The 9,180-nt window shown below is 35.1% G+C and overlaps 1 protein-coding gene across 1 annotated transcript in view; it reads right to left on the bottom strand.

The window, feature by feature from the left end:
• Positions 1–379: 379 nt before the first annotated feature.
• Positions 380–9,180, bottom strand: part of LOC106870287 (palmitoyltransferase ZDHHC5) — a 153,307-nt gene continuing 144,506 nt past the window's right edge. Inside the window, exon 11 of the mRNA XM_014916308.2 lies at positions 380–809. The gene's annotated coding sequence lies outside the window, so the exon portion shown is untranslated. The remainder of the gene's footprint in view (positions 810–9,180) is intronic.

Here is a 9,180-nt window from a genome sequence, read left to right as displayed (position 1 = left end):
TTGGGGTTGCACAAGTTCCAGTAGAGTTTGAGCTGTTTCTTTTAGGAGTTGGTTGCCAACTCAAGGCAGGAGACCTTTTTACCATTTTTCATTCTGTGAAATTGGGCGATGATGGACACTCATCCATATGCTAAATTCCTTGCTTAGCTTGCTGCTAATTTTCACCTTACTGATAGCGTTTCTATACATGATTTGCACTGTTCTAAAAAGCAATTCATTTATACAGTTTTTAGCCACTCACCACTACAGAATGTAGTATTCTGTTAAAAACCATTGCCAGATCAACAAACTCAATCATGGAATTGTGTTTACAAGTATTTCTATTCACAAAATAAATTTACAGACAAATTTTTTTTTTTAAATGAGAGAAATCAGTACCTGATGTAGAGTAAATTTATTTCATATTGATTTATGGCTCAGGCCATTTTACATCTCATTACTCAGAGTTTCATGCTCAGAAGCAATCCTCAGGCATGAATATTAGTGGATATACTCTACTATATGTGGATGATACAGAAGGAACATGATGACTTGTTACAGTCTTCTTGTTAATTTCATTCAGTTTATGATTTGGTAAACTTTACGTAAAGTGACAATCTGTGCAATCCGATGATTAATTCAATTCAAGTGTTTCTGTTATGATTACAAAGGTGAAATGTATTTTCATGATGACATTTAGATAACAATTCCTGATTTGAATGTTTGCCAAGCTATGTGTAGTGACTGAAGAAGAAACATAATCATTTAAAATCTCATGGGCTATTTTATCCAACAACAAACACCATTCATGGAGGGACTTCTTGCAAGACCTGTACCAAGAAAATATTCCAGGTGTTTACTAAAACATTAAACATTTTAAACAAGAAATTCAAATCAGTTTCATATGGACATTGTGCATGTGTGAGTGAGTGAGTTGTGTGTGTGCGTGCATGTATGTGCATATGTGTGAATGAAAGTATTTGTGAATACATGTGTGTATGCATTTATGTGTGTGTGTGTGTATATATATATATATATATATATATAAATGTGTATGCCTGTATGTATTTATGTTGAGAGTGTTGCTTAGTGAATACTGAAAAGGCTATGTGTGACTGAAAGGCTTAAGACTGCTGTTCAAGTTCCCTATGGAAGATGAAGCTAGAATTGATTGATTTAGGTTACAGCTAAGTGTTCACTAGTGTGTTAATCTATGTGCTTATGTATGAAAGAGAGAGCATGGATATGTGCCTAGATTTTATTTCAGAATCTGTCAATGTCCTACATAAAATATTTGAGACCTAAAAGCACTGTACGGAGTTAGAGTGGAAAATATTTTTTAATATAAAGGGTCAATTAAAGAAGATAAGATCCTTTAGGAGTGCAACTGTGAGAGAAAAATAAAGAATCTTTATTTATAAAAGTTCATAAGTTTTCAACTTATAGTAAATTACTGTTTGGGATTTAGGCCTTCTTTTCCTATGGGTTTTTAGAGACTTTGGTAGAAGACAATTTAATTTCAAATTTGAATATGTGTGAAATTTTACCCATGGTGAAAGGGTTTTCCAGCACCAGTCTAAAGACTAAGTGCATGAAATCCCAGAGTCATTTGAAAAGTGGTCTTGATTGATATGTGGAAAGGGAACAAGTAGGAACTCAAACAGTGCACTGGATATAAATAATGAGTACATAGATAGTGTGATGGGAATTCTGGTAGACTGAGAACATTGACTCCAGATGTACAGGTGTAGTTAGCAGTGAAAATGCCTGTATACTGCACAGATGTCTCACTAGAAGTAGTTGATAATTTTTGTTGTCTAGGGGTCTATTTAGTAGCTAGGGTAAGAAAGAAAGGAAGTTCAATAACATCTGTGACAATATGTTTGTCTCTAAGTGAAAATGGTGATATATGAAATAAAGACTACAATACTACATAGTAATTAGATTTAGATATCAATATTGATGAGCCAATGGCAGTTTTAAAACATGAAATGAAATTATAAGAAAAAATCCCTGTGGCAATTAAGGTAGCTGCTGGCTGATATGTGTCACAATTTATTGCTTCTTCACAACTGTAGCAACAAAAATTGTAACTCTATACCTATTAGATACTTCAGCTAAATTTCTTTTAATTACCATGATACTGTTTTAAAGAAAAAGAAAGGACATATTGGTTAATATAGCCAAAATATATGGGGGAAAAAAATGACTTGGGATCACTTTTTATCTTGAATCAGAGTTGACCTATGGCTAAACAACAGTAACATGGAAGATTTATGGATGCTAAAGGAAAATGAGAAGAATATAAACTGCTGGAAATATATTAATATAAATGATTGGAGCCGTGTGTAGTCATTGGGTTTCACCAGTCCTCAGTCAAATTGTCCAACCCATGCTAGCATGGAAAGCGGACGTTAAACGACGATGATGATGATGATGGTGGTGGTGATGGTGATGATGATGATGATGAAGCAAAAGTTAAAAGAGTAGCAGATTAAAGATACCAGATTTGACATGTGGTGTGAATAGATGATAAATACTGAATGAAGAAATGTAGTATTCTACTTGTAGTAGAATAAGATGCGAAAAGATGTAGCGGAGTCAGATGTTGGAATGCTGGGCCTCACAGAGGAGATGAAATCTTATGGAGAGAAATTGTGATATACTAATTAATGTCACTTCAAAACATTTATGGTACCTAGAAATAGCAAGAACATCTACATTTATTATTGGTGTTTGGTTAAAAAAAAACACTCTTAAATGAATTGCGGATAGATGAATAATGAGAACATATGGAGAAAAATACATTTTCTTCTGAGACCCCCAAGTTGTCCTAAGCATTGTGGATGGTCACTGGGATGTGCTTTTGTGTGCCAAGCAGAATCTTTAACTGGTCACTAATTTGTGTCATCACAGATCAATTCATGATAACTATAACATGATTTCCAATTAGCAGGCTATGTTATCCCAGATAAGTGATAAATGAGGGTAGCTGAAATAAATTGAATCTATTCACCTCTAAATCCATGATTAAAGCTAAAGTTAATTTTCAGAGATTTTACAACAAGAAACAGTTTTTCAGTAATAGCATGAATAAAACATCATACAGGTGATAGAAAATGCATGTACATAAACACATTCTGATGCCAATCCTACGTGTAAATGGCAAGCTCTCAATAAAACTTCATCTTCATCTAGCTATTTTATTGCCCACTGGTTAACAGACATTACTGGAGAGGGCTTTTCTGCCCCTATAACTTGACCATTGATGATTGGGTTTCCTCTATGCAATCCAGTGTAAATTCAATTTTTATGTGTGTTTAACATGTATTTATACTGACAATATTGGATGGACCAGACTTTCCATCCTCCAACAAGGTGTGTGAAAATCTTGCCTCACACTCCAAGATTTGTAGGACTGTCTGTTTAGTCTCTGGTGATCTAACAAATCAACACATTATACTGGGGTACATGTTACCAGAAGCAGTCACAAGTGACCTGTTGTACTGAATGCCATTATGCAAACATTTTAAAATGAACTGAAAGTTGCCTTTTAGTAGGAGGAAGAAAACAAAAGCCTAGCAGCAGCTGTTACCAACACAGAGAAAAAGGGAGGTAATTTCAAGATATTTCACTTGCTATTCATTGTAGCAGTTGTTATACTATATATAGCCATTAAGGATTTCTGTCAACTTTTACTAATAACCAACTCATAACTACCTGAAAAAAATTATGTATTCCAAAATTAAAGAGATTTCTTGAAATGATTTCAAAGGTTTATATTTCACATTTAAGAGATATCTGTTTATTTATCTACCCTGGCTCAGATTTGTGAGAGAGAAAAGGAACGAGTATCTTTCTAAATAACAATAGTGACATAGTAAGTGCAGACATTGGTGTGTGGTTAAAAAAGTTGGCTTCTTAATTACCTGCTTCTGAGCTTGAACCCACTACATTGAGTCAACCAATGCTTTGTGAATAGAATAGTGTAGATAAATGCTGTGAGAAAACTTCTCTCTCAGTCACACACACATCATCATCATCATCATCATCATCGTTTAATGTCCGCTTTCCATGCTAGCATGGGTTGGACGATTTGACTGAGGACTGGTGAAACCGGATGGCAACACCAGGCTCCATACACACTATATATATATAGCTAACCATATATATAGCTAACTATTTATATGTATATATATATATATATATATATACATATAAATAATTAGCTTAATAGATGATTGATAGATAGATGCTTATTTTGATAACAATAACTGGATGATAATATTAAGCAAATACAGAATTTTGGACCCATTAGCTTTCATATAACTCATTTTGATAGCATTAGAAACTCTGAGTATTATTATGACAATTTACTGATTGTCCTAAACTATACATATATAAATATCCTCTATTTACCTAATATCGAAGTCTCATTCTTTTGTTGCGACTTTATTATTATTATTATTATTATTATTATTATTATTATATATGTATTGCCTCATGGAGGCAATATAGCCAATGCCAGTGTCGTGTAACTAGCACCCATGTTGGTGGCATGTAAAATGCACTTTGCGAGAGTTGGGCCTCATGAAGGTAATGACAAATGACCAAAACCATTGACAATATGCTGTGCTTGAGAAGAAGACCTATAAAGATAAGTGAAATCATAGTTGTGGCAGATACTGGTGACACATAACTGGCTTACGTGCCAGTGGCAGGGAAAAGCATGCATTGCTCTCTCAGAGTGGTTGGTGCTAGGAAGGGCATCCAGGTGTAGAAAGCTTTCAAATCAGACTGGAGTATGATGCAACCGCCCAGCTTATCAGTCGTGGTAAAACCATCTGACCCATGCCAGCATGGACAATGGATTTTAAATGATGATGATGATAATGACATATATATATATATACCTATATATATGTGTGTGTGTATATATATATACATATTATATATATATATATATATATATATATATATATATATAGGCATAGGAGTGGCTGTGTGGTAAGTAGCTTGCTTACGAACCACATGGTTCCGGGTTCAGTCCCACTGCATGGCACCTTGGGCAAGTGTCTTCTACTATAGCCTTGGGCCAACCAAAACCTTGTGAGTGGATTTGGTAGACAGAAACTGAAAGAAGCTCGTCATATATATATGTATATATATATATAAGTGTGTGTATGTGTGTGTGTGTATATGTTTATGTGTCTGTGTTTGTCGCCACCAACATCACTTGACAACCGATGCTGGTGTGTTTATGTCACCGTAGCTTAGCAGTTCAGCAAAAGAGATCAATAGAATAAGTACTAGGCTTACAAAGAATAAGTCCTGAGGTCGATTTGCTCGACTAAAGGCGGTGCTCCAGCATGGCCACAGTCAAAATGACTGAAACAAGTAAAAGAGTATGTATATATGTATAATCATCATCATCATCGTTTAATGTCTACTTTCCATGCTAGCATGGGTTGGACGATTTGACTGAGGACTGGCAAACCAGATGGCTGCACCAGGCTCCAATCTGGTCTGGCAGTGTTTCTACAGCCGGATGGATGCCCTTCCTAACGCCAACGACTCTGAGAGTGTAGTGGGTGCTTTTAGGTGCCACTGGCACGAGGGCCAGTCAGGCAGTGCTGGCAATGGCCACGTTCAAATGGTGTTTTTTACATGCCACCTGCACAGGAACCAGTCCAGTGGCACTGGCAACGACCTCGCTCGAATATTTTTCATGTGCCACCGGCACAAATGCCAGTAAGGTGATGCTGGTAACAATCATGCTCGAATGGTGCTTTTTACGTGGCACCGGCATGGAACCCAGTCAGCTGCTCTGGCAACGATCACACTCAGATGGTGCTCTTAGCACTCCACTAATGCATGTATGCCAGTCGTCGAATTTGATTTCGATTTCGATTTCACTTGCCTCAACAGGTCTTCACAAGCAGAGTTTAGTGTCCAATGAAGGAAAGGTACGCATAAGTGGGCTGGTTAGACCCCTGGCATAGGCCACGGGTTATGGTCTCACTTGACTTGCTGGGTCTTCTCAAGCAAAGAATATTTCCAAAGGTCTCAATCACTAGTCATTGTCTCAGTGAGGCCTAATGTTCGAAGGTCATGCTTCACCACCAGGTCTTCCTGGGCCTGACTCTTCCACAGGTACCCTCAACTGCTAAGGTGTGGCACTTTTTCACACAGCTATCCTCATCCATTCTCGCCCCATGACCATACCAGCACAGTCATCTCTCTTGCACACCACATCTGATACTTCTTAGGTCCAACTTTTCTCTCAAGGTACTTACACTCTGTCAAGTATGCACACTGACATTACACATCCAGCGGAGCATACTGGCTTCATTGCTTGTGAGCTTACACATGTCCTCAGGTGTCGCTGCCCATGTTTCATTGCCATGTAGCACAGCTGTTCGTACACATGTGTCATACAGTCTGCCTTTTTCTCTGTCATCAGCAGAGGTAAGAGCTCTCTGAACTTTGCTCAGGCTATTCTAATTCTAGCAGCTACACTTTCAGCGCACCCACCCCGCTACTGACTTGGTCACCTAGGTAATGGAAGCTATCAACTACTTTTATACCTATATATATATGTAAACTAACAACTGGGTTTTTTTTATATAAGTGCTGAAATGTGTATAAAAATACAAATAAGATAATAATTTATTTTTGAATGCACAGATGCTGTTAAAACAGTAAGAACATTGGGTAAATTACCCTTACAAAGCAGAAAATTTTGTCAACAACCAGCCATGTATCTTTTGATGCAACTCTGGCTAAGTGCTTTACCATTAAGCTAAACTGCTTGCTGACATATCAATCTGTTTCTAAAGCTATATATGCAACCATGTGTATAAATATAAACAAACTAACTAAAGCAGTTTAGCTTAATGATAAAGGACTCAGCCGGAGTCATATCAAGAAATATGAGTTTGAGTCCCATAGCTGGCTACTGACAAATTTTCCGGCTTTGTAAGGGTAATTTAGCCAATGTTTCTGCTGTTCTAATGACATCTCTGCATTCAAAAATAAATTATCATCCTATTTGTATAAATATATATATATATATATATATATATATATATATATCAAAATAAGCAACAAGGATGTAGTACAATCGTTTCACGCAACTCCATTAAATTGAACAATGCAACCATTACATCAATTTAAATGCAGAGCAATCCTCAGCTGCACAACGACATATAATTTAATTAAATTAAAACAGATGGATACATTAGTATAATTTTACTTAAAAGGATAAAAATTTTTTTGAATACTTTTGTGTATATACTAAACTTTTACCACAATAGAGGAAGGAAAAGAAATTATCTAGAAATAGTTTAATATTTATACATATTGTATACTTAAATACTAACTTATCAGATGGTATCTGTGAATATTGATCAATTGGTATATACTGGTATTTAATAAAGGAGTACTGAGGTAAAAGAACATGCTAACTATATATTAATTAAATTTTAATCTAAGCAGTTTATTATAAGTAGTGAATATACCAGTATTGTTTAATATAAGCTAAATATGAATTTATAGAGGTACAAAAATTAGATTTATTTTATAAATAAATAAAGGTTATTATATTATAATAAGCTACATATACTTTATGTTTTAGAGATTAAGCTATTTTATTCCTTTTCTATGGTGTTCTGCCCTACCTGATTATTTTCTTTCTTTATTATTTTATAATAGCCTTTATTTATTTATAAAATAAATCTGATTTTTGTACCTCTATAAATTCATATTTAGCTTATATTAAACAATACTGGTATATTCACTACTTAATTAAATTTTAATCAAAGCAGTTCATTACAATATATAGTTAGCATGTTCTTTTACCTCAGTATTCCTTTATTAAATACCAATATATACCAATTGATCAATATTCACAGATACCATCTGATAAGTTAGTATTTAAACATATAATATGTATAAATATTAAACTATTTCTAGATAATTTCTTTTCCTCCCTCTATTGTGGTAAAAGTGTGGTATATACTCAAAAGTATTCATAAAACATTTTATCCTTTTGTTATAATATTCTTTTTAATAATCCTCAGAATAGCCCTAAACTTTAACTTTATACAATGTGGCAATATTGTTTAAAATATTTAACTATAGTACTACATGATAAGATTTCCTGTTTCATTATCAGTGGTTTGCTAGTGGCCAGCCCCCTTAATTGTCAGCTAAGTTCTTGATTTAAGTTATTCCTTTACTAAATCTCATGATATTGCTTCTAATAAATCTTGATTTCTTTTATGACTATACCCACTATGATTTGTGTCAACTCCCTCAGCTTTACCCCTAACAGACACTGCCCCTTGTTCTCTCGGCTTTAGATATACAAGGATTTGATAAAGCTAGTCTATAAATTAAAACTGACTCCATAAAACAGTGACAAGCAAAATCTGTAACAAGTCTTTCTTCCTGATACCTTTGTAGCTTCTAAGCTGAAGTGAAGGCAGCATGTTCTTTGTCTATCTCCTTAACTTCTTGGAGATTTTAAGTAAAATTATACTAATATGCCCATCTCTCTTTTACTCTTTTACTTGTTTTAGTCATTTGACTGTGGCTATGCTGGAGCACCGCCTTTAGTCGAACAAATCGACTCCAAGACTTATTCTTTGTAAGCCTAGTATCGGTTTTTTTTGCCGAACCGCTAAGTTACGCGGGACGTAAACACACCAACTTAGGTTGTCAAGTGATAGTGGGGGGACAAACACAGACACACAAACATATACACACACATACATATATATAAATACATATATATGACGGACTTCAGTTTCCGTCTACCAAATCCACTCACAAGGCATTGGTTGGCCCAAGGCTATAGTAGAAGACACTTGTCCAAGGTGCCATGCAGTGGGAATGAACCCGGAACCATGTGGTCGGTAAGCAAGCTACTTACCACACAACCACTCCTGTGCTGTTTTAATTTAATTAAATTCTATGTCTTTGTGCAGCTGAGGATTGCTCTGTACTTAAATTGATGTAACGGTTGCATTGTTCAATTAAATGGAGTTTTGTGAAACGATCATACTGCATTACCCCTGGATATCCTTGTTGCTTATTTTGATTTTAATCACCTTATTTTGAAATTGTATGGATAATACCGTACTAAATTCTGGTGCCTCAACTTAAGTACCATATTCTTCTGAATCTACATATATTTAC

The sequence above is a fragment of the Octopus bimaculoides genome, chromosome 16 (assembly GCF_001194135.2).
Source record: "Octopus bimaculoides isolate UCB-OBI-ISO-001 chromosome 16, ASM119413v2, whole genome shotgun sequence".
Lineage (NCBI taxonomy): Eukaryota > Metazoa > Mollusca > Cephalopoda > Octopoda > Octopodidae > Octopus > Octopus bimaculoides.
The sequence above is the reverse complement of the archived record's forward strand: the minus strand, read 5'-3'. Positions and strand labels throughout refer to the sequence as shown.